Raw genomic sequence first — 27,196 nt, forward strand, 5'->3', positions numbered from 1 at the left:
ACTGTAGTCACTGGGTGTGGTGATTTCAATAATCAATGTTACTTTTGTCTTCTTTTCATGGACCACTATATCCAGTTTTCTAACATCTATCTTTTTTTTTTCAATAATAAGTCTTTATTCTTTTCCAAATGTTAATACAATACCACAACATATTTACAATATATACATGAATGCTTCCAGCAGTTACATAAAGTCATTATACATTAATATAAACTTCTAGATAGGTATTAAATGAAGAGAAAATAAAAATCTAGTATCAATATAAGGCTTATCTATACTAAGCTCCATATTTAGTATGTGCTTCCTGGAGAAAAGTGGATTGTAACCTTAAGCTAACACAATATTAAAGATTTGCTCCCATATCTTTGTGTTATTTATACTTTTCTTATGATCTTTAATTAGTAATTTATGTGCTAAAATATGTTTTATCGCTACACTCTTAAAGTTTTCCCATGAAGTCTGGGATGGATTCAGCCAATTAGTAGCTATATACAGCTTCATTAACAGGAAAATATTTATGAGTATGATCCTTTGGGATCTATCCAAATTAATCGGAGGAATATATAGAATCATAAACTCCCAAGAAAGTGTAGACTGTTGATATCCCATTTTTTGTAATTGAATTTTTAAAGAATTCCAAAGTTTGAAAATACATTTACAACTCCAGAACATGTGTAAAAGGTCAGCCGTTTGGTCTATACAATATGGGCATTTAGGTGAGTTTTTAGAGTTGAATTTATATAGAGTGAGACGAGTGTAATACGCATTATTAAATATCATCAACTGAGTAAATAATAACTTTTGAAGAGATACTGATTTTAAGGTTAAATTAATTGCTTTCATTATTTTATTATCTTCAATCTTTAACAATTTCTCCTTCCAGTATTTGGATAAAAGTATTTGGTTATTATATTTCACATCTTTTATCAAATTATATGAAGCCGTTATATATTTATAGTCCTTCGTAAGAGTTTGCCATAAGTTTAGGCAAATGTTTAAATCTTCTTTAATTTTAAAATTACTATTACTAAAATAACTTATTGATAGATCCTTTAGCTGTCTCATTATAATTAAATACGAGTTAGGGAGATTCATCTCTCTTAACATGTCATGTATTGAGATACCAAGGAAGGGATATAAATCAAGTATGGTTAAATCACTTATAAGTGGGAATTTTTTAAGATCTATCAGCTGATTACCAATTTTCAAATTTGGGTTCTTATGAAATGGTTGAAAAGTCATCATATATTGTAAGAGATTTAGTGAGTTAAACAGATTTTGTATTGATATTATATATACTCTGATATGTTCCATCAGAGCGTACATTTTAAGGGTATCTTTATTTAAAAGGGTAATGCCTTACAATTAATACCCAATCCAGTAACATGTTTATAATTCAGAATCAACCACTTGGGTGACCATTTGGGACTAGACCTATCCAAGTTAACCACTCTTAGAATTCTATTAGCATTTATTATTAAATAATATGCTTCAAAATTCGGTAACTCTAAACCACCCCTGTTTTTCGGAGTCATCAGTTTATCATAGGATATCCTAGTTTTTCTAGGTTCCCATACAAATCTACCTAATTCCGTATGAATTTGTTTGAAGAATTTCCTAGAAATTTGGACTTGAGTAGCTCTAAAGATATATAATATTCTGGGAAGTATGTTCATTTTAATAATTGAGGTCTTTGCCATTATTGGTAATTTCAAATTATTCCATCTTTTTAAATCAGACACTATATGTTCCCAAAGTAACTTAACATTATTCACATAAAAGTCTCTGTTGTCTGTTGAAAAAACAATACCCAAATATTTTATTTTTTCTTCGGATTTTACCTGACCTACCAATGGTAAAAGCGAAAAGGGTGTAGGCGTCTTTAAAGGAAATAACTTAGTTTTTCTAAAATTTATTTTGTAATTGGATATTGTTGCAAAGTCATCCACTGCTTTTAATATTTTCTTGGTATCTGAAATAGGTGTCGTACAGTAAATATTTAGATCATCCGCAAAAGCAGCCATAGAAATTTTCGTACCATATATTATTGGGGCATTGTGATAGATATTTTGTTTGATATGTAGAAATAAAGGTTCTAAATATAGATTGAATAATATAGGAGATAACGGACATCCTTGACAGGTACCATTCTTAATTTGTATTCTTTTTGAGATATTTTTATTAATAACTAGATTTGTATAGGGATTATTATATAGTTTTTTTAATGTTAAAATAAAGTCATGAGGTATATTAAAATATGATAAAATATCAAAAAAAATTCTAAATTAACTCTATCAAAAGCTTTTTGCGCATCAATTATGAGTGCATAAGCATTAAAATTTCTGTGAGTGGCATAAGAGATCAGTGTATGAAGTGATAACGTATTATCTGTAGTTTGTCTGCCATTTAGAAAACCAGCTTGTTCCTCTGATATTATCAGGTTAATTACCTTCTTCAATCTATTAGCCAAAATTGATGTCATAATTTTCATGTCTATATTCAAAAGTGAAATAGGTCTATAGTTATCCGGATTTTGCAAATCAGCGTTCTCTTTCGGTATAAGAATAGTTTTTGAAGCATTAAAGTGCGGGTCATTAATTTTATTGTTAATTATATAGTTAAATACATGTGGAAGTATTTCCCCCAATGTATCACTAAAAGTTTTGTAAAATTCCGTGGTCAAACCATCCGGTCCTGGAGCTTTATGTGGCTTCAAATTCTTAATTGTATCTGTTATCTCCTCTGAGGAAATTGGTTTGACTAAGTTCATATGAAACTCATCATCAATTTTCGGAAATATAATCTTCTTCAAAAAGTCATTATTACTCTTATTTATAATTAATTCCTGATGTTCACCATAGACTTGAGAAAATATTAATTCAAAAGCATTAATAATGTCTTCAGTATTGGTGTATGTTTTATTGTTAAAGTGTATTTCAGAAATTTGAGAAGGTATTTTCGATTGATTAATGATACGTGCTAGTGCTTTTGAAGGGGTCTGTATATGATTAGCGTATTTTACCAGCATTTTCTGTTCATAAAATGATAATTTACTATTTTGTAGTAAAAAAAGGTCCTTCTGACATTTTAATAACTCCGTTTCAGTTTGTTTACTATAATTCCCAATTAAATCCTGATCCAGTAATTTAATTTTAGTTTCCAATTCTTGTATGTCTCTCGAATGTATTTTCTTATAATAAGTAGCCTTTTGAAGAAAAAATCCTCTTATTTGTGCTTTGGTCATTGCCCATTCTATGTCAGATGGATGTCGGTGTTTAGAAAGATTAGCTAATAGCTGATTCAAGGTCTCTTGAACTTCTTTTATTATATCTTCTTTATTTAATAAATATGGATTTAAGGACCAATTATAACCTCTAAGACATATATTATGACTAGTGTCCTTATTGAAAGTTAATGTAATCCTAGAATGATCCGACAAATGTCTAGCTTGTATGGATACATAGGGGTCAAAAGCCATTAGTACGTCTGAAATTAGAAAAAAATCGATCCTGGACCACATTTTATGACAACTTGAATAAAATGTAAAGTTATTTGCATTCATTTGATTATTTGTGTATTTAAATGGATCATATAGTTTAAAATCTGTTTTAAGTTCCTGTAGTGCTATCACTGCTTGGTTATTAAAGGACCTGTATGAACTTGATTTGTCTAATGTGGGATCTTGGTATGTGTTCCAATCACCTCATATTATTATATAGTAATTATTATATTGATTCAGGATAAAACAGAGTAATGTTATAAAAAGTTGTTGATTGGTACATGGGGCATATATATTAAGAAGTATCACCGGTTTATCATAAAGTTTAGATAAAAGAATCACATAACACCATCTTCCCTCTTTGTCTATTTTAAAATCTAGAATTTTCTCTTGATATTGGTTTCTAATAATGATCGCCACCCCTGCACTATTAGTTGTCCCTTCCGAAGCTACCACCTCTCTAATCCATTTCTTATTCTTAAGGACAGTCCATTGATCATTAGTCAAATGGGTTTCTTGTAATAAAAAAAAACATGCCTTTGACTGGAGAAATAAATGAAAAAATAATTTCCTTTTTTTCAAGTTCTGGAGCCCTTTAGTATTCCATGAGTCTACTATCCACATACTAAGATTATTAAATCTTTTAAGTATATTTTAATATTAAGAGACGATACTAAATTCCAATGTATTAGCACAGTATATAATATCTGGAAGCAATCTTGACGTCCCATCCCTAACCAGTGCCTATCCACTATTCCCCTGGACCAGGACATACATAGGTTTTTTACACAGTTAAAACTTTTATGGGTACACAGCCTTACTAAACATCTATTCTTTATCTTACAAAACAAAATACCAAAAACATGCAAAAAAACTATAAATATTACATCTAACTCTACAAAGCCTAACCTAAACATTCCCTAATAAACACTGATAACTATCTACAGCTCTTGAACACATTATTTAGTTAACATAAATGATCTTCACTACATTCAAAATTACTATTCTACCTCTCTAATAGTTCACATATAATATTAGTTATATTAATTGGTTGTATTACCCTAAAATAGCTAACTATCTTATTTAAATCTAAGCTAAACAGATATATGACAGTACCCCTATTAAACAATAATATTATTGGTTTCAAGATAATTCACTATATATTATGTTATCTAGGAAAGAGAAAAAACAAATATTTAACCTATAAATATAGCATTAGCTCTGACTTTGTTTATCTAATCTAGCTTATTTAACATTATAATGACAGTAACACGGGTGAATACAAATAGCATTAACTATGCTTACTGGGTACTATACTTGAATATATAGAATGATAACTAACTAACAGAGTTCCCCAAACAGTCAGAACCACATGTCAGTATATAAGAAGATAGCCTTCACTTTCCTAGAAATGCCAGGATATAATATCTTCTGGTCTTTTAATCCACTAACTATCCCAACACAAAATCCCCTTTGTATCTAAGATTTGCAGTATAAAACACATCATTAAAGACAGGAAAATAAATATTACAGTATACTACCATGTTATTAGTACAACCACATTCAGGAAAAACTACCTAAGAAAATAGCATAATTATGATAAAGTTATCCTACTTCTACCATTCAGTTAAATAACACATTTTAACCAGTACATTATTAGTTCAGTTTTAATCCTACCTGAATGGATTCACAGTTCCCTTTAAAGAAATAAAAGCTGTAACATACATTAAATGTCCACGGACACTCGTTTTACAGTCCAACTAGTTTCCCCTTCTTCCACAAAGATGTTTCTACTTCCTGGTCATGTAATCCTGTCTTCGAATTCGCGACGGGGGAACCATTATGCGGATGGACTTCCGGATGCACCATCTCAAAAGCGGACCCTCAGCAGCACCCAAAGGACTTCCTGTTACCTCGCGAAGGGATACAGTTTGTAGAAGCCATAAAAGTTCGAGAAATCTTCGTGGATGAGCTGGAGCTGCAAAAAGAAACTCAGTAAATATTTACCAAGGGGCCTGGTGAAGAAAAAAGAACAAACAAAGGATTGTGGAGCCTCAAGACGTAGTAAGCATGGAATCCCAGTATCCACGATGCTGTAAACAGACTGAATGGCCAAGTTAAGCTTCCGAAGCTGGAAGAGACTTAAAAATCTTCAGAAAGGTAACTTTTGCTTCTTTTCTTGTAGATATGGAATATTTGGATCCATCAAATGTAAAAATTAATGTGTTAGGGTATTTCATTTGAAATTTAATGTTCTTTTCAATGAGGAACTTACAGTATGGAGATAATGCTTGTCTGGCTTGTCTTATTTGCAATGGTAAATCCTGACCCATAGAAACTCTATTATTTTGCCACATAATATAACCTCCATTCTTTTTAACAGTTAGAATTATTTTATTTACATCCTGGTAGTTGAGTATTTTGACGTAAACTGGTCTAGGAATGTTTGAGGCTTGTGTTTCTCTGAGAGCTCTATGGGCTCTTTCTATAACTATTTGCTTAGCAATGTCAGAGTCATTTAACAATATTTTGAATATTTGTATGATGGTAGAAATTAAATCATTATATTGGATAGTTTCTGGAATTCCTCTAATAATTATGTTGTTACTTCTGTATCTTGCCTCCAAGTCCAGAATTTTATTTTGCATAGACTGGATATTCATGTCATGAATGTCTGTTTTTTTTTTTGTAAGCAATGTTATTCTGTCCTCATTTTCGGATATTCTAGCTTCCGATTTATCCATCCTTTCAAGAATTTGACTGCATGTGGCACCAAAAGAAAGTACCTGGTTTGATAGTTCTTTCAAAGCTTCTTGAATGGGCAACAAAGCAGTTTTAATTGATCCGGTTTATTTGTCATTCCAGCTTTTAAAAGTTCCTGCTGTTTTATAGTCTTCTGCCTTTTTATTGTTGAATCTTTTTCTGGTGACTGAAGTGCTGATAATTTGGTTTTAGTTGTTGTTGTTTCCATACTTTTTTCCTCTTTTGACATTGTGAAGCAAAGCAAAACTCTAGTAAAACTAACTAGTAAATATCCACGATTACTAGTCAGGCAGTTCCTTTGTTTAATACTCTGTTCAGAGTCAGACAGACAATCAGCTCTAATCCTGTGAGTTTGAATTATTTCCTCCTGTTCTTTCACCTCTCAAGCAATATTTAGTTGTAGTAGAATAGATATAGCCAACAATTAGTGTAAAAAACTGAAGATAGAGGTCTGGTGCAGACTAGGGCGACTCCCCACACAGCTCGAACAACAACTGGAAAACGAAGAAAGTATGTAGCAAGAACTACACAGTTACATCCACAGATTTTATTACGAGATAAAACACCAAATACATCCACAGGTTAAGCGCTTTCAACTGCATACATCACAGTCTTCATCAGAACCAAATAACTACATAATTACCCTGTTTAAATACAATTATCTTGAAAAAAGGTGGCAAATTAATTAAAGTAATAGCACATCATTAAACATTTAAAATTAAAATTCATTTAGAATGTATATCTATTCAACCAAGTTACCAATTAAAAAGATAGAATATGCAATAGTGTCATAAAAATATATATATGATAATATCATAAACCTAATATAGAAACCTAATACTGTTAAAATGTTAAATGTATGTTACGCATTAAAATGTAAAATTAAACATGAAGAATGTTACTTTAAATGTATGTACATATAAATATATAAAATGTTAAATATAAATACTGCTTAACCTAATATTAAAAACGGCTTTAAACTAATACTATCATTAATACCAGGTGATCTAGTGGCATCAGTGAGTATTTGCCACTTGCTTTCTTTCAATGCTAAGGACGTTTTCCAGTCTCCTCCATACGGTAGACTAATAACCTGGTCAATAATTGCAAATTTGAATAAATGCTCCCCACCTTTCTCATGCATGTGTCTATATAACGTTGTTCTTGTCCTGAACCTGTATTTTATAATAATGTTCATAAATACATTTTTTCAATTGCCTCTCTGTTTTACCTATGTAAAATGCTGGGCAGGCCAAACAGGTAGCAAGATATACTACCTGTTTGGTATTGCAATTGCCTGCCCTACATCTCACTAATGTGTTGTTAATGTCTGTCAGTCTGATGTATTCAACTTCATTAATACGGCTACATTGGTTACATGTTCCACATTTTTTGGTAACAGTTACTTTGGTATTTTTTCCTTTTCCATAATTATCAGCTCTTTCTAATAGTCTTTTCAAATTAGGGGCTGTTTTATACACAAAAGATGGTAAACTCCCTAGTTTAGTACCAATGTGGTTAGAAGTCGCTATCAGATCCCAATGTCTGCATATTATATCCTTTATGTAATTTACATAAGGTGTGTACATTAACGCACACACCCTGTTGTAGACAGCATCTTTAGTATCATCTTTCAATTTGACCAAGTTTTGATTAAATTTACCCATCAATGGCTTATATTTTATACCCCACTGTTTGGAGACATAGTTCGTAGTGTCCTGTAACATTCTCACTGGATATCCACTATCTTTAAACATCCTAAAAATCATCTGCAATTCAACATCCATGACTGCCCTAGTGGAAGACATACGTGCTGCCCTAATACATTGCCCTTTAACAACATTTTTAAAAATATATGATGGGTGATTACTGTTATACTGAATGTAATCATTTGAGAAAGTTGTTTTCCTGTATATCCTTGATGTAAAACCTTCATCCGTATGGCTTATGAATGTGTCTAAATACACAATACCTTCGCTACTAGAATTGTATGTGAACTTTAAGAATTGTGTGGTACTATTTATATACTCCATAAATTCACCTATGGTCTCCTTATTACCCTTCGATAATATAAATAAATCATCAAGATATCTAGCATAAAATGCTATATCTTTATAAAATCTACTTTTAAATAAAAATTCTGATTCCCATTCCAACATTACAAGGTTGGCAAAAATGGGGGCACAAGATGCCCCCATGGCAACACCCTTGCTCTGCCTGAAATATTCGCCTTGGAATGTAATATAATTATGGTCAAGTACTAAGGCCATCATGTCCGTTATTAAACAGATCTTGTCCCAACTTAATTCAGAAAATTTTCTCAGACTGTTACAAAAATATTCTAATCCGATATCCTTAGGTATACTGGAAAATAGATCTATAACATCTATTGTCAGATAAGTCAGATCTATATTCCATAACTCGGGTGTTAGTTTGCCTAAAAAGTTCCAAGAATCAATCAATTTTGTCCATCTATCAATAACCACCCCTATATTGAATGTTTTTGATTTAGAACCCGAAATAATAGGTCTAAAAGGGGGGTTATCTATAGATTTGTGGACCTTAGGTATACCAATAATTTTGGCCAAAATAGGATATTCAATTTTCATATACATGTATATTTCATTTGTGATTCTATCATCCAATAAGTATTCTTCTAAGGCCAAGTCTATTCTTTTATATCCAATATTTATTTGATTGATAGAAACTTCCTCATAGTTACCGGACTCATGTAAAATGTTGCATATTTGCATATTATAGTCCAACGTGTGGTAAACTACGATACCTCCCCCCTTATCAGGCTTCATAATCCTTATATCATTATTATGCATCAACTGATTCAGACAATTCCGTTCATTCACAGTTAAATTATCCTGATATGTATTGTTATATGTATTGTCTTTTTTATTTCTAGTTATTTTATTAAGCCAATATATATCTTTACACACCATTTTTTCAAATTGTGTTACATACAAATTTGATACTGGGACATAAGAACTTTTTTTCCTAAGTTCATTATTCCTAATAATATCACTATTAGTATCACTTTGTCCAAATTGTAATGCTAAATTCAACCTTCTACAGTAAAATTTTATCTCCTTGATAGTGTCCACCAAATTAATACCTGTAGTGGGAACAAATTTCATACCTTTACTTAACAGTTGAACCAGTTCCTTACTAATATCCAAATCTGTGTAGTTAAATACATTGAAACCATTATGTGTACTTAATATATGAGTAACATCCCCATTACGAGTAATGGCATCAACTTCAACATCCATAACATTTCTCTGTTTAATACCATCGTCAAGCTGGATCTCAATTAACTGTTGTGTATTGTTACTATTAAGGGGGTGAGATAACAATTCAGGCTCCTTGCTCACGATATAATTTATCTTGCTACTCTGCTCCACTGACTGTACTGCCTCTTTGGTGCTGGAAAAAATCTTCCCCCTTGAAAGTTCTCTTCTCTTTCCATACTTGTTAATCTGTTTCTATTACTCATATATCTCTCTTTATGTGTATTGCCTCTATCCTGTGGCCATACATAAGCTCTATTATTCTGATATGCTTCTATATCTCGTTGTATCTTCCTATTCTTCCTATGATAAATACTGTTTGCTTTATTCTCAGCTAATGTAAATTGCTTATTATATAATTCCTTCCATGTTTCAAATTCCATATGTCTAACAATATTGGCATTCAAGCCTTCCACCTCACTAACTAACGTAGTCAGTTTTTCATCATTAAGTTTAATAATTAATTCCATATATGCAACACCAAAACTATCAAATAAATTATTAAATTCATTCATAACTGTTGCTTTATAATCAAAACCTAATGGTAGTTTGAAAAACCTCAATCCCTTTGGTACCACCTTGATTTTCAGGCATTTTAACAAATAAGCATTGTCAGTTTTTACATTCTTAATTTGTAGTAATTTTTTACCCATAGAAAAAATCATTTCTTTCAAAGATTCATTAGTATAACTTGTATGTCTCCCTTCAACATGATTACTTTCCCCCACATTCTCAAAATCAAATTCATCACATAAAAATACATCCATCATATCACCATTATGGTGTATCACTTTCTTAGGATTTTTATAAGTATGTCCACAATGTCTATTTATTTTACTTTCATATCTTGGGCTAGAAATAGTCTTATTGACAACAGTACCTTTTGTATTTCCTTTAACTGTCCTTGCATGATTTAAATATGTTTTTATATCCTGACGATTCTTCGGTCTAGCCCCATTCCTCTCCGCTTCATCTCTGGTGTGAAAAAGGCTAAAATCAAACGTAAATTCGTTGGCAGGCGACATATTCCCAATGACATTATTGCCACCTGCCCATTCGGTATCTCAGTTTGAGTGTTAGAATCCAATGTACCTACAACAGTAGGTGTAGCATGTAAGTTCTCCACCGAAGTTCCTTTGGCAAATGCAGTACATTCAGTTTTCTTTTCGTTTGGTTTTGAAGCTGTCACAAAACCACTCACCATCTCAATAAGTCTATTGACTTCTGTTTGTAACGCCGACACTTCGGCGCGTAGAGCCATGACATCATCCTTGTTGTTGTTCAATGAAGCTAGCGTCTCGTCTCCACTGCCTGCCATCACAGATCTCCAGCCAACATACACACAAGCAAGCAACAATGTAACCCACAACTGCAACAAACTGAAGATAGAGGTCTGGTGCAGACTAGGGCGACTCCCCACACAGCTCGAACAACAACTGGAAAACGAAGAAAGTATGTAGCAAGAACTACACAGTTACATCCACAGATTTTATTACGAGATAAAACACCAAATACATCCACAGGTTAAGCGCTTTCAACTGCATACATCACAGTCTTCATCAGAACCAAATAACTACATAATTACCCTGTTTAAATACAATTATCTTGAAAAAGGTGGCAAATTAATTAAAGTAATAGCACATCATTAAACATTTAAAATTAAAATTCATTTAGAATGTATATCTATTCAACCAAGTTACTAACTGAAAAGATAGAATATGCAATAGTGTCATAAAAATATATATATGATGATATCATAAACCTAATATAGAAACCTAATACTGTTAAAATGTTAAAACGAAAAGAAAACGGAATAAAACTGAGATACCGAATGGGCAGGTGGCAGTAGAACCAGGTGAAGTACGTTCTATGCAGGATTCCCTTGTTTTTGGTGATAATAATGTCATTGGGAATATGTCGCCTGCCAACGAATTTACGTTTGATTTTAGCCTTTTTCACACCAGAGATGAAGCGGAGAGGAATGGGGCTAGACCGAAGAATCGTCAGGATATAAAAACATATTTAAATCATGCAAGGACAGTTAAAGGAAATACAAAAGGTACTGTTGTCAATAAGACTATTTCTAGCCCAAGATATGAAAGTAAAATAAATGGACATTGTGGACATACTTATAAAAATCCTAAGAAAGTGATACACCATAATGGTGATATGATGGATGTATTTTTATGTGATGAATTTGATTTTGAGAATGTGGGGGAAAGTAATCATGTTGAAGGGAGACATACAAGTTATACTAATGAATCTTTGAAAGAAATGATTTTTTTCTATGGGTAAAAAATTACTACAAATTAAAAATGTAATAATTGACAATGCTTATTTGTTAAAATGCCTGAAAATCAAGGTGGTACCAAAGGGATTGAGGTTTTTCAAACTACCATTAGGTTTTGATTATAAAGCAACAGTTATGAATGAATTTAATAATTTATTTGATAGTTTTGGTGTTGCATATATGGAATTAATTATTAAACTTAATGATGAAAAACTGACTACGTTATTTAGTGAGGTGGAAGGCTTGAATGACAATATTGTTAGACATATGGAATTTGAAACATGGAAGGAATTATATAATAAACAATTTACATTAGCTGAGAATAAAGCAAACAGTATTTATCATAGGAAGAATAGGAAGATACAATGAGATATGGAAGCATATCAGAATAATAGAGCTTATGTATGGCCACAGGATAGAGGCAATACACATAAAGAGAGATATATGAGTAATAGAAACAGATTAACAAGTATGGAAAGAGAAGAGAATTTTCAAGGGGGAAGATTTCTTCCAGCACCAAAGAGGCAGTACAGTCAGTGGAGCAGAGTAGCAAGATAAATGATATCGTGAGCAAGGAGCCTGAATTGTTATCTCACCCCCTTAATAGTAACAATACACAACAGTTAATTGAGATCCAGCTTGATGATGGTATTAAACAGAGAAATGTTATGGATGTTGCAGTTGATGCCATTACTCGTAATGGGGATGTTACTCATATATTAAGTACACATAATGGTTTCAATGTATTTAACTACACAGATTTGGATATTAGTAAGGAACTGGTTTAACTGTTAAGTAAAGGTATGAAATTTGTTCCCACTACAGGTATTAATTTGGTGGACACTGTCAAGGAGATAAAATTTTACTGTAGAAGGTTGAATTTAGCATTACAATTTGGACAAAGTGATACTAATAGTGATATTATTAGGAATAATGAACTTAGGAAAAAAAGTTCTTATGTCCCAGTATCAAATTTGTATGTAACACAATTTAAAAAAATGGTGTGTAAAGATATATATTGGCTTAATAAAATAACTAGAAATAAAAAAGACAATACATATAACAATACATATCAGGATAATTTAACTGTGAATGAACGGAATTGTCTGAATCAGTTGATACATATTATGAAGCCTGATAAGGGGGGAGGTATCGTAGTTGGACTATAATATGCAAATATGCAACATTTTACATGAGTCCGGTAACGATGAGGAAGTTTCTATCAATCAAATAAATATTGGATATAAAAGAATAGACTTGGCCTTAGAAGAATACTTATTGGATGATAGATTCACAAATGAAATATACATGTATATGAAAATTGAATATCCTATTTTGGCCAAAATTATTGGTATACCTAAGGTCCACAAATCTATAGATAACCCCCCTTTTAGACCTATTATTTTGGGTTCTAAATCAAAAACATTCAATATAGGGGTGGTTATTGATAGATGGACAAAACATGTGTATAGGAATATCCCACATTTAATGATTGATTCTTGGAACTTTTTAGGCAAACTAACACCCGAGTTATGGAATATAGATCTGACTTATCTGACAATAGATGTTATAGATCTATTTTCCAGTATACCTAAGGATATCGGATTAGAATATTTTTGTAACAGTCTGAGAAAATTTTCTGAATTAAGTTGGGACAAGATCTGTTTAATAACGGACATGATGGCCTTAGTACTTGACCATAATTATATTACATTCCAAGGCGAATATTTCAGGCAGAGCAAGGGTGTTGCCATGGGGGCATCTTGTGCCCCCATTTTTGCCAACCTTGTAATGTTGGAATGGGAATCAGAATTTTTATTTAAAAGTAGATTTTATAAAGATATAGCATTTTATGCTAGATATCTTGATGATTTATTTATATTATCGAAGGGTAATAAGGAGACCATAGGTGAATTTATGGAGTATATAAATAGTACCACACAATTCTTAAAGTTCACATACAATTCTAGTAGCAAAGGTATTGTGTATTTAGACACATTCATAAGCCATACGGATGAAGGTTTTACATCAAGGATATACAGGAAAACAACTTTCTCAAATGATTACATTCAGTATAACAGTAATCACCCATCATATATTTTTAAAAATGTTGTTAAAGGGCAATGTATTAGGGCAGCACGTATGTCTTCCACTAGGGCAGTCATGGATGTTGAATTGCAGATGATTTTTAGGATGTTTAAAGATAGGGGATATCCAGTGAGAATGTTACAGGACACTACGAACTATGTCTCCAAACAGTAGGGTATAAAATATAAGCCATTGATGGGTAAATTTAATCAAAACTTGGTCAAATTGAAAGATGATACTAAAGATGCTGTCTACAACAGGGTGTGTGTGTTAATGTACACACCTTATGTAAATTACATAAAGGATATAATATGCAGACATTGGGATCTGATAGTGACTTCTAACCACATTGGTACTAAACTAGGGAGTTTACCATCTTTTGTGTATAAAACAGCCCCTAATTTGAAAAGACTATTAGAAAGAGCTGATAATTATGGAAAAGGAAAAAATACCAAAGTAACTGTTACCAAAAAATGTGGAACATGTAACCAATGTAGCCGTATTAATGAAGTTGAATACATCAGACTGACAGACATTAACAACACATTAGTGAGATGTAGGGCAGGCAATTGCAATACCAAACAGGTAGTATATCTTGCTACCTGTTTGGCCTGCCCAGCATTTTACATAGGTAAAACAGAGAGGCAATTGAAAAAACGTATTTATGAACATTATTATAAAATACAGGTTCAGGACAAGAACAACGCGTTATATAGACACATGCATGAGAAAGGTGGGGAGCATTTATTCAAATTTGCAATTATTGACCAGGTTATTAGTCTACCGTATGGAGGAGACTGGAAAACGTCCTTAGCATTGAAAGAAAGCAAGTGGCAAATACTCACTGATGCCACTAGATCACCTGGTATTAATGATAGTATTAGTTTAAAGCCGTTTTTAATATTAGGTTAAGCAGTATTTATATTTAACATTTTATATATTTATATGTACATACATTTAAAGTAACATTCTTCATGTTTAATTTTACATTTTAATGTGTAACATACATTTAACATTTTAACAGTATTAGGTTTCTATATTAGGTTTATGATATCATCATATATATATTTTTATGACACTATTGCATATTCTATCTTTTTAATTAGTAACTTGGTTGAATAGATATACATTCTAAATGAATTTTAATTTTAAATGTTTAATGATGTGCTATTACTTTAATTAATTTGCCGCCTTTTTTCAAGATAATTGTATTTAAACAGGGTAATTATGTAGTTATTTGGTTCTGATGAAGACTGTGATGTATGCAGTTGAAAGCGCTTAACCTGTGGATGTATTTGGTGTTTTATCTCGTAATAAAATCTGTGGCTGTAACTGTGTAGTTCTTGCTACATACTTTCTTCGTTTTCCAGTTGTTGTTCGAGCTGTGTGGGGAGTCGCCCTAGTCTGCACCAGACCTCTATCTTCAGTTTGTTGCAGTTGTGGGTTACATTGTTGCTTGCTTGTGTCAATTAGTGTAAAAAATCTTGTAGTATGTCCTCAGGGTTGATTTTTATTCCGAGTAACTGGAGAGCTGTAGATATGCAGTGTCTACAGAATGGCGGCCATCTTTGAATCCCTAACATCTATCTTTTGAACTGTTGGTAATTGGTGATCCCATGTAATATACATGTTATCATTTTCTATGATGCTTTGTGGTTCATGTTTCCAGTGTTTTTCAGCCACTTCAGTACCATAATGTTTTCACAATCCCCAGTGCAACAGTTTTGCCACATTATTAAGCCTTTCAGTATACAGTCCTACTGCCATTAGTATATCACAACCAGCAACAAGGTGTGCAACTGTTTCCAATTTTGTTTTACAAAACCTACATTTGTCTGTTTCTCTCACATGTTCAATTAACTTTGTAAACCAATGTGTACATAGCCTACTATCTTGTACCTCCAATATTAACCTTTCATCTCTAGGTTTGAATTTGCCTATCCTTAACCATTCCTGTGTTCGTTCCTGAAGAAAACATGAGGTTCTTTCAGAAGTTTTCTATACTTGCAACTATATTTATACATTTTCCACATTTCCTGCCTTCTCATCTGGTCCTTCACTTTATATTCTTTCTTTTGTTTTTTGGCACATTCAGTTGCTGCCTGATATTTATCTACTCGTGGTTTGATTTCCATTTCTGCGTGACACTGAAAGCATCTTAGATTTATTCTCCTCATGCTTCAAAACATTCACTACATTTGGTTCTTGTGAGGTCACTGCATACCTCTCAACCTCGTAGTGCAAGACATCTGGACAAAGCCCAACAAAATGATGGGACAAAGACCCAAAAATAGAGACATATTTAAACTATTGCTCCTATAAACTTAGAAAGTTGCTAGGGTAACAGGGATTGTTTTATCATACATTTTCTGAAGGATTTGAGGTCTGAAACTCAAATGTATGTCATTATTTAGTGACTTCAGTCCTCAGATCATACCAGTGATTAGCCAGAAAACCACAGATTTTATGAGAAACAGACCAAAAATATGAGCCAAAAATATGGACATTCTGTGAAAATCTGGACAGTTGAGAGGTGTGGAGGTCAACAGATATGTGTGGAGCCCCACGACTGCAGATCTATACATGTAATCAGTTTCAAAGAGGCCCATCCCTCCTTTGGAATGGGGAATATATAATCTTGGTATGCACTGATTTTTATAAATCATTTGGTGAACATGAAGCATCCTTCTTCTTTTCCTATCTAATCTATCCAACACATTTTGGGGCCAGTCAGTTTCTCCAAAAGTTTTGGTTTATAAGCTTGGATTTTGTTCCTAGATGTCAACACTGTTTTCATGATTAATTTAAGTCTTCTAAAGTATTTCTTACTAAGTTTTATTCACATTTCTTCATGTTTTATTGTTCATCCTTCATCAATTCCCAAATATTTATACACTCCCTCTTGCTCAAATTATTTTATATCACATTCTTGTCCCCAAGCTCATGTTTTATTGGTGCTGCAGTTTTCCTGCTTTAAAGGTTGCTTCTGCATATTTATCAAGACCAAATGACATTTTATTTTATTTTATTTTATTTTCCATTTGTTTACAGGGTTAGTCCGACTGGACACAAGGTGACTGTTTTCAGCAGTGGCCCGGGGAGAAAAACTCCAAATACATACTAAAAAAAATTATAAAAAAATAATAAAAATAATAAAAAATATATATAAACATAGATATTTTGTACAAAGAGCATAGAACATATAAAAGGAGTAAAAATCAGAGTTTTACAATTGATGCAGCATACAGTGGTTAGAATATTGAGAAACAATTAAACAGGATATTATACAACAAATATAGAATTGCTTGAACATAAATTCAAAAAGAAGTTTCCATGAACAAACAGGGTCATAAACTAGAAATCATAACTATAAAGGTGGCCTAAACACCTGGTTCACAGTACTATGCACTGAGTGAAATTACACAGTACACCTGTAATCTAGGGATGTTGAAACTCAGGCACAGGTGAAATTAGTCTGGTTCTGTACAGGAACATATCCAAGTTTTAAACAGGAGATCTTTTAATAGGGATTTGAAAGTATGTTTACTATTTAGACATCTAATGTCAAGGGGTAGAGAGTTCTAGGCCTTAGCAACTGCATAGGAATAAAGAGAGTGGCCTGAGCTATGTAAGTAATTGGTAACAGTAATTAGGGCGGTATTGGAAGATCTTAGTTGACGCACAGTATTATGGAAGGTGAGCAGACCAGACAGGGCAGGTATTTTATTTGGTTGGTATAGTAGCTGATGGGTCAGGAAAAGTTGATTGTATTTTAGTAGGTTTGGGAGTTCTAACCATCCTAGTTGTCTTAGGGAGCAGCAGTAATGAGAATGCAACTTAGCTCTGGTTGCAAATTTTGAGATTTTGTTGTAGCAGGTAGATAGTTTCAGAAGGCCACATTTGTTTAGGTTAATTAGAACTGGGGAAACCTATAGTAAGGTGGAGAGTAGATGGGTACAAGAGATAGTGATTCGGGATTCCTGTGTGAGGAAGCTCTTGCAGCGGTAGAATGAACCTAGTTTTTTATGAACTTTGTCAATTGTTAGTGCTATATGTTTGTCGAATTTTAGGTTTTGGTCAATAGTTACACCTAGTAGCTTGGCTTGGGTTACTGGTGTGATAAGGGTATTGTTGGAGGATATTATTGAGAATGGCGAGGTAGGGGTGAAAGTTTTGGATGGGTTGAAGATCATGAGTTGAGTCTTAGATGAGTTTAGTTTGAGTTGGGAGGAATTTAGTCATTTTTCTATAGTGGTGAAGGTGTCCTAGGTTCTATCTTGGAGTAATTGTAGAGAGGGGGCTGAGCAAATAAGGGTGGTGTCATCAGCATACTGTGCTGTATTAGTTTGTTGGGTAGCCAAGGGAAGGTTATTGGCAAAGATGGAAAATAGTAAAGGACCAAGAATGGATCCCTGTGGAACACCTAGTCCCACTGGGAGGAGAGGGGAGAGAGTTATGCCATTTAACAGCTTGTTGCCAGAGGGACAGATAATTTTAAACCACAATAGAGAGGAGTTATCCAGATTGAGCTCAGAGAGAGTTGATAGTAATTTGAAGTGGGATACTGTGTCAAATGCCTTTGACAGGTCTAGGACGATAACAGATACTAAGTTACCAAGATTTCTTTGTTGGTTGACGTGGTCAGTAAAGAATATAAGGGCAGAGGTGGTACTATGGTTTGGCCAAAATCCATGTTGGGAATTTGTTAGCAGGTTATATTGAAGAAGATGATTCAGTAGTTGGATGTGTACACATTTTTCTAAGATTTTTGATAGGGAGATAGTTTAGCTATGGGGCAATAATTACTAATTTCTGTCGAGGATCTACCTTTGTGTAGGGGGACGACGTAAGACATTTTCAAGAGAGAGAGGACAGTGTGTTCAGCTATGGATCTATTGATGAGTATGGAAATAGGGTAGGCAATGGTAGAGGTGGCAATCTTGAGAAAATCATTAGGGAGTTTATCAGCAGCGAGAGTGGTGGGTTTCAATTTAGCAAGGTGTTTATGAATTAGGTTAGTTGGAACTGGTTTAAGAGAGAGAGTTGGGCATTGGTCTTATGATGACAATTTTGTATTTTGGGGGTATTTGTAGTAGTAGTGGGGAAATTGTTGAATAACTTTTGGATGGAGGAGATGAAATAGTCATTAAACTGGGTGGTAATATCATTATTATTACCCTTAGTGTTAGGGTTTGGGGAGGTGATTTTGCCTGACTGGAGAATGTGGTTGATTGCAGACCAGCATTTTTGTGGATTGTTGTAGTGAGTTTTTTGTAGCTGGATATAATAACTTTTTTTGTCATTACATATTTTTTTGTTTGTTTCTGAGCTCTAGGAAGCATTGTCGATTTGTACTTGTTTTGTTGCTACGCCAGGTTTCCCAAGCTATGTCTCATTGTTTGGGTAGGGATCTTGTGTCCTTTGAGATCCAGGAGCTGGGTTGGTTTTAGTACGAATAATATGTTGTGGGGCCATAAGATTAAGGATACCTAAGAAGGTAGTATTAAAGTACTCCATGGCTTCCTCTAATGGTAGAGTTTTAAGAGGTGACCAATTAATTTTTTTTAAGGTGTTAATTAATTGGTCTAGTAGGAAATTTTTGTAACTACAGATAAAATGTAGGATGGGAGTTTTTATGGGTTTTGTGTGCTGTCTTAGTATGAATGCGGGTAGGTGATCACTGAGGGAGTCGGGTAATGTACCAGATATATTGGCAGATGAAGGCTTGTTGGTTAGGATCCAGTCTAATATGGATTCCTTTTTGGTGGATTTATCTATACAGGTGGGGGTTTGGATAAGCTGTGTAAAGTTAAATAGGTTTAAGTGGTACTTCAGGGGGAGATGCCGTGATAGAGGCCCAATCAATGTTAAAGTCCCTCAGGATAAGTGTCTCCTGAGGGAGACCAGTGGAAGTCTAATGTAAAATGGACTCTAGAGTGGCAATACTGTCACCTGGTGTTAAGTAGACACCTATAATGTTGAGTTGTTTCTACTGGTTTAATTTTATATTTGCAAACAGGGTTTCTGCATAGCTGAAAGTGGGGATATATTTATGTATTTGTTGGAGAGTAAGGTTGTGCCTGAAAAATAGGGCAATGCCCCTGCCTCTTTTAGCTATTCGATCACATCTAAGGATGTTGTAGCCAGGAGGGGCTATGGTGGTATTTTTGATGTGGGGCTTGAGCCAGGTCTTGGTTAGGAGTACAATGTCGGGGTTATAGGTTCATAGGTTGGTACTAGGCTATCGGCCCTAGGGCCTATACAAGCCTAGCCATGACAATTCTCTGGTTGTTTATACCCACAGTGTTTACTTCCCTGGACCCCTGTCTATTAGGGCAACTGATGTGATTCCTGGGGTGAAATTCCCATCTCCCATCCAATTGTCAAGGTTCCTTTTGAAGAGGCCCAAAGAGGCGCTCTGCTTGACATGTATGGGCACTATTCCAGAGTATGGGGAGTCTCTGGGTCAGGAATCTATCCCTCCAGCATGTCTTGTTCATTGTGACAACGAGATTTAGTTCCCTGGAGCGTGTGGCTCTGAGGGATTGGGATTTCTTTAGGTGGAACATGTCCAACAGCTCAGGGATGGACATGGCCTTGTCAGTTAAGCAGACATCGCCTCTGAGTAGGCAATATGTGACAGAGTATATCTGGAATTTATTTAGATGTTCGGCATAGGGCATCTGTTTTAGGCCCGTGATTCTTTTAGTGAGATATTTCTGAGGCCTTTCCAACTGTTGCAGATGTCTTGTGAGGTACATTCCAAATGGGGCATTGTACTCTATAATGGGTCTAATGAGGGATGAGTACAGTGGGACAATGACCTCATTCTTTCTGGATGAAAAGCCCTTTGTGATGAGATGTGCCACATAGAAGGATTTCCTCACTGTTGTGGCGATGTGGTTATCAAAGGTAAGACCACTGTCCACATATGTTCGTAAGTCTCTCATCATACTTTCAGTGTTTAGAGTATTGACACCTATGTGGTAGTTCATGGGTACGTGGTTTCTCCCAAACGGGATAACTACACATTTCTTGGCATTGATCTTGAGTCCATGACTCTGGCACCAAGCATCTGTTTCTGTAAGGCCATTTTGTAAGATATCTACATCATTTGGGGAATCGATAATGGTTCCCAGTTTGCAGTCATCTGCGAACTTTGTTAGGCAGAGTCCCCTTGTGTTGGCCTGTACTTCAGAGAAGTAGATGCCAAACAGGAGAGGTCCCAGGACTGAACCCTGAGGTACTCCACTTGTCACTTGTCTGGAGCTGGATCTGGAATCAGATATTTTTACAGTGTGTGTTCTGGCAGTAAGCCAATTGGCAACCCATTGAGTGATGTAGGGATTAATGCCCAGCTTGGTTAATTTATCTATGATTCCAGAGTGGGGGATGGTGTCAAAGGCCTTGGCAAGGTCCAGATAGGCTGTGTGGACTGCCTTACCCTCGTCCACAGCTCTAGAGACTGATTTGAAGAAATCAATCAGGTTGAGGAGACAGGATCAGCCCTTCACGAACCTGAATTGGCTGGGGTCCAACGTTTGAAGGTTGCCAATGTCCTTGTTTATAAGTTCAGTGATAATGCATTCCATGGCCTTGCAGACCAGGCTTGTCAGACTGATGGGGTGGTAGTTCCCAGGATCCAGGGTGGATCCTCCCTTGTGAAGTGAGATGACTGCAGCTGTGCGCCATTCAGTGGGCACAAAGCCTGAGGTGAGGCTGTGGTTGAACATGACGCATAGATGAGGTGTCAGTTCATTTTGTAGTTCATGTAGCACACAGCCCAGGATATCATCTGGTCCCATGGATGCTGTATTTTTAGCTTTGGAGGGTGCATTTTTTACCTGTGTGGCTGTGATAATTGGAGTTTGGCAATCCTCCGATATTGAGATGGGCCCTTTAGGGGGTGAAATTGGCACTGAATCGGTCTGCCAGGATATTGGTGATATCCTTGGGATCAGTATATTTAATGCCATTCTGTTGCAGCTCAGAGCAGATCTGAGCATTGCCACTTAGATTTTTGACATATGTATAGAATGTCTTGTGGTTGTCTTTGGAATCTTTGGCAATTCTATTTTTGTAACAAGCTTTGGAGGATTTTATGAGGGATCTCAGCTTTTTGCTAAGGCTGGTAATGGAGTTTTTTATGTCTTGGGATTTTCCTCTTTTCTGCAACAGTTTCTTCCTTTTGTTGTATATTTTGTTTATGGCTGGGGACCACCTGATTGGCTTCCTTTTTTTTGGAGGAGAGCATCTTGGTTCTGTTAGGGATGGCAATACTCATGCATGAGTGTATGTGCTTATACAGTGCCTTAGTGTAGGATTCAGCCACTGAACATTCAGTTCCCTTCTGCATGGGTGTCATGAAGTTTGTCACTTCTGACTTGAGTAGCATTAAGTTGGCTTTGGCAAAGTTTTTAATGGTGGTTTCCTTACTGGAGGGTGGGGATGGATTGTGGATGTCAAGGGTGATTAGTTTATGGTCAGACCTGAACAACGAGGGGGTGATCACTGGTGTGGAGCATTTATTTCCCATGTTGGCAATGACCAGGTCTAGGATACTTGAGCCCCTGGTGGGACTATGAATTAGTTGGTCTAGGGCATTTGAATTAATGAATTCCAAGGAACGTTGGGCAAAGGTGTTGGTACCTGGGTAGTTTTCCCAGTTAATTGCAGGGTAGTTGAAATCACCTAGTATGAGGGTGTTTGGTTGTATCTTAATATTTTCCAATATGTTTAGAAAGGTGTGGTGGGATTCTTGGGGCATGGTGGGGGATTTGTAGCAAGCTACAATTTGGATTGCATCCTTACCTAGTGTCATTTACACCTGGAGAATTTCAGATGCATTATGTTGGGCAACTAGCCTGGAGGTGTGAATGCCCTTGGTGAATATGGACACTCCTCCACCTTTCGTGTTTTGGTCCTGGTTTGGAGGCCGAAAAGTGTGGTAAGAGTTGTAGCCTGGTATTTCCGGGGTGCTCTCTGGAACCTTGAACCAGGTCTCAGTTACTGCACAGATCTTGATGTTCTCCATTTTTAGGAGTGCCTCGAGAGAGTGCATTTTGTGGTTTAGACTTCTAGCATTGAGTAGCATTACCCTCAGAATTTGCCTGTTTGTGTTTGTCACGTTGGTGGTTTTGTCATTTGAACCTTGCCTAAAAAAGGCACTATAGGGGTGGCAAGGGTCTTGGCCAATAATCTGAATCCCAGGGGTGGCAGATGCAGACCATCTCTGACAAAGCATTATAGTTTGTCGATCATGTCATCCCAGGCAGACAGATACTGGATCCCCTTTGAATGACACCAGAAGCTTAACCAATTGTTGAAGTCAATCATTTTGTCCTTATACTGTGGTATCATTCTGGGAGAAGGCAGGATGCTACTCAGGGCTAGGGCCATACCTGCCTGGGCCACATGGTCCAAGAGCTCTTCCATGTCTCTTTTCATGTAGTCCAGGGAGGTACATCTCAAGTCATTCACCCCAACATGAACAATGACAGAGTCGTATTTGTACTTGTCATGGAGTGACTTGAGTGCATGCGTTATGTGGCGGATCTGGGCACCCAACAGGCAGCTGACTGTAATTTTCTCCTTGTTTAGCCTGGTAAGTGGGACATCAGTGTGTCTGACTATAGAGTCACCTATGACTAAAGTGTTTGGTATATTGTCTTGCCTTAGGGGCTGTTTTGGGTGGCACACTGGTGCTGTGAGCTATGTGTCGCTTTGGTTGTGATTGGGGTTTGTTTGCATTTCAGCTTTGGAGGTCCTCGTTGCTTGGGTAGATTAATGTTACGGGCCGCATATGTGGGTTTTGTGTTGCTATGTGTGGGTGTTGATTGTGTGGGTTTTGTGGGGCTATCTGTTGCTTGAGATGTAGTGCAGATGTTTACCTTCTCCTCTTGACTAACACAGTCTTGGCTGGAGAGAGCTTTGCTTCCAGTTTGGCTATGTAATTGCATCTCTCGCAGGTTGTAGTGTTTGGTGGTAGGAGGAGAGGGTTGTCTGTGTACATGAGGCAATTGCTACATTGCCCCAGTATGCCCAGATTCACCAGGTGGACAGGAGAAATCACCGGAAGCTGACATGCCTGGTTAGGTGCTATTTAGTAAAGTACAAGAGCGGTTTTCCCTTACCTTGGCAAGGTACTTTGCAACTTCAGGTTTCTTAGTGCCTATGGTTAATTTCCCTTGTTAACTGGGAGGATTTTAGTGCTTGTATTAATTTACAACTTCTTAGTGCTTTCTAGTAATTCTAGCGAAATTGCAAGTCACAGGGATAGAGGGTTTAGTGCTACTACTGAGAAGACAGCAAGTTCTAAGGGAAAATTTGAAGAGCAGACTTTCTGGCACCGGGAATAGTTAACACTAGCCTCACGGCGCTGCACGATGTGCAAAATTGTGCAAACACACATTTTTATGCCAGAAAGAATAAAGGGATTGAAATCAGCCCAAAACAGCCAATAAGCTACAATTTCAGTGCTGAAACCACTCCTCTAGTGCTAGATTGGCTGTACAATGCTTCCTGCTCTCAATGGTAAGCAGAAGGACCTCCCTCTAACACAATAATTTCTGGAATAGCTCTGGTCACAAGAAATAAAGTCCTGAAGCCAGCAATGCCTGGGAACTTGACTATACTAGTTCAGAAAGGTGGGAAACAAGCAACAAGATTTTTTTTTTTGCTTTTTTTTCAGAAAAGCAGGCAAGAACAGGCAATAAACAGTGGATATGCTCTTAAAAGGCAAGGACACTTAAGTATGTTGCCTAAATCAGAAAATCCAGTCAAAAAACAATAAATGTGGTTTAAAACTTTTAAAACAGGCAGAAAACAAGTGCACAGTAATAAAAATGATTTAAATAGCAGATGCAATAAAATACAGTAGCTAAAGGTACAGAAACAGAAGAAACGAATGGCAGATGGATATAGAGGTATGTAGTTCTTCAGTTTTATTCATGATGCTGCAAATGTTTATACTGAGTATTAAGAGGTCAGAGGATTTTTACTTACAAGGGATATTAAGTCCATGTAGGTTTGTAGCAGTAGGTATAGTAGTGGAGGGGCCTGGGTTAGGGTGGATGTCGCCACTGAGTGCAAGTTAGTTAGTAGCAGTGGTCAGTGTGTGTAGATAATTGGTGATCATATGGTGTATGAGTAAACTGGGTAGTTTTTTATAATTAGTTTCTTTGTAGGTGAGTTTAGTGAGGTCATAGAGGGTGTGGTTGAAGATGATAGGGGACATGTATATATGATTATGGTGGTGAGTGTTTGAATATGTTAGTGTGGGGGAGTTTAGGTGATTGTGGTTAGTGATATTGGAGTGGTAGGAAGTTAGATGGTAGCCTAGGTGAAAGGAGAACTAATAAGAAAATAGAAGGTGCAAGCATGGTGAGAGTTGAAGGAGGTGGTGGTAGTATATGTGGAGTTAAGTTATCTGGTTTGGGAGTTATTGAAGGAAGAAAGGATAGTGTGATGTGGCAGAGCACCACATAACAAAATAATGAGCAGGTGATGAAAGGAAAAAAGGGGGAGTGGTTGGAGGATGATGTGATAGTTTGGTGGGAGGTGTGAGGAAAGTCAGATGATTGTGGTTATGAATACATTGGGGTATAGGCGGGGTGGGTGGAATAAGGGGGCAAGGTAGGGAGCGAAGTGAGCCCAAGCAATAGCAAGGGTGAACAAAGCGGGCTGAATCCCACTCAACAAGGTAAGGAACTCAGCAAAGAACGGAAACAGTGAACTAGAGTAGGTAAGGTACTGGTTAAAGTGCGAATATATTTAACTGTGACTGGCAACACCACTGTGAGTTTTATGGGCAGTAGCTAACAGTAAATCAGGAGGAAGGTCAGGGTCAACTGCTAATTAAGGGATGCTGTTAATTTTAAGTCAGTTGCAAAGAAAAAAGGGGGGTCTATGGCAGGCCTTAGTGTACGTGCACACTACTCACTCAGAACAAGTAAGATACTTTAATGAAAAAAACACCTTATATTATCTGAAAAAGTTTTGACAACTTGCAGTTGTCCTTTCAGTTCCTCATCTGATGAGCTATACAGTTTTAAATCATTGACAAAGAGAAGATGAGAAGTCTTTACACTTTGTTGTTTTCTAGGAGCCAAATTATAGCCATGGCTTAAGTTGTTAAGTAGACAGCTTAATGGGTTAAGGGCAAGGCAGAATACCAGTAGTGACAGAATGTCACCCTGGAATTTCCCCCTTTGAATTTTTATCCCTGGAATAATAATTGATCCTTTATTGTAGCTTAGTTGCAAAGTGGTCTGCCACTGTTTCATGGTCACTGTAATGTAGTTAATCAGTATAGGGTGTATCTTATACATTTTTAAGCACTCTTTTATCCATGAATGTGGGATACTATCAAATGCTTTTGTGTAGTCAATCCATGCCATACTTAGATTATTCCCCTTTTTACAGTTCTCCACTCTGACTTTATTTAACAACAAATGATCCTTTGTTCCATGTGACTTTCTTTTATCGCCCTTTTGTTTTTATTGCCATAATTGAGTTTTCTTCTAAATGACTGTAAACTCTGTCGGCATCAATTCCATTGTATAGTTTATATGTTGCTGGAAGGCAAGTTATTAGTCTATAATTTTCAGGGTAGCTTGTAGGTTCACTCTTAAGTAGGAGCATTGTTTTTCCTGTCATTAGCCAGGTTGGTGTCTGTTCGGGGTGCAAATATAAATAGTTCTTACTCATGGCTAAATCTTTATGTAAAGATGTTAATACTTTTAACCAGAAGTTAGGTACTGCATCTGGACCTGGGGTTTTCAAATTAGAGGCTTTGTTTCAGTCTCTCTGGCTCTTACTTCATCCCATTTCATATCCTGTACTTTTAAACTTCTATCCATTTAGCATCTTTGTTATGTTCCACAGGATCTTCATAGATACTTCTCCAAAATGTATCTATTTCTTCTTTTTTGGTGGTGTTTCTATTCCTTTTACCTTGTTTCCCAATTCTCTATAAAACTTTCTCGGGTCATCAATAAATTGCTTATTTTGTACTTTCCCTTTATATTTATCTGCATATCTTCTACGTTTTTCTGCCTGTACTGAGAGTTTTAGTTTGTTATTTGCAATAGTGCAGGATAGATCCTGGTCTGTTCTAATGCTGTACATTTCTTTTATCACATCTATCTTTCTAAGTATTATTGTTGATCTGTTCCCTCTTCTATACTCTTCCAACAGTGGCACTTCTTGTCTTAATTGCTTTATAGTTTTCTCTATTCGATACTTCCATGATGGTAT

The sequence above is a fragment of the Protopterus annectens genome, chromosome 2.part0 (genome assembly GCF_019279795.1).
Source record: "Protopterus annectens isolate FY-2018-M chromosome 2.part0, PAN1.0, whole genome shotgun sequence".
Lineage (NCBI taxonomy): Eukaryota > Metazoa > Chordata > Ceratodontiformes > Protopteridae > Protopterus > Protopterus annectens.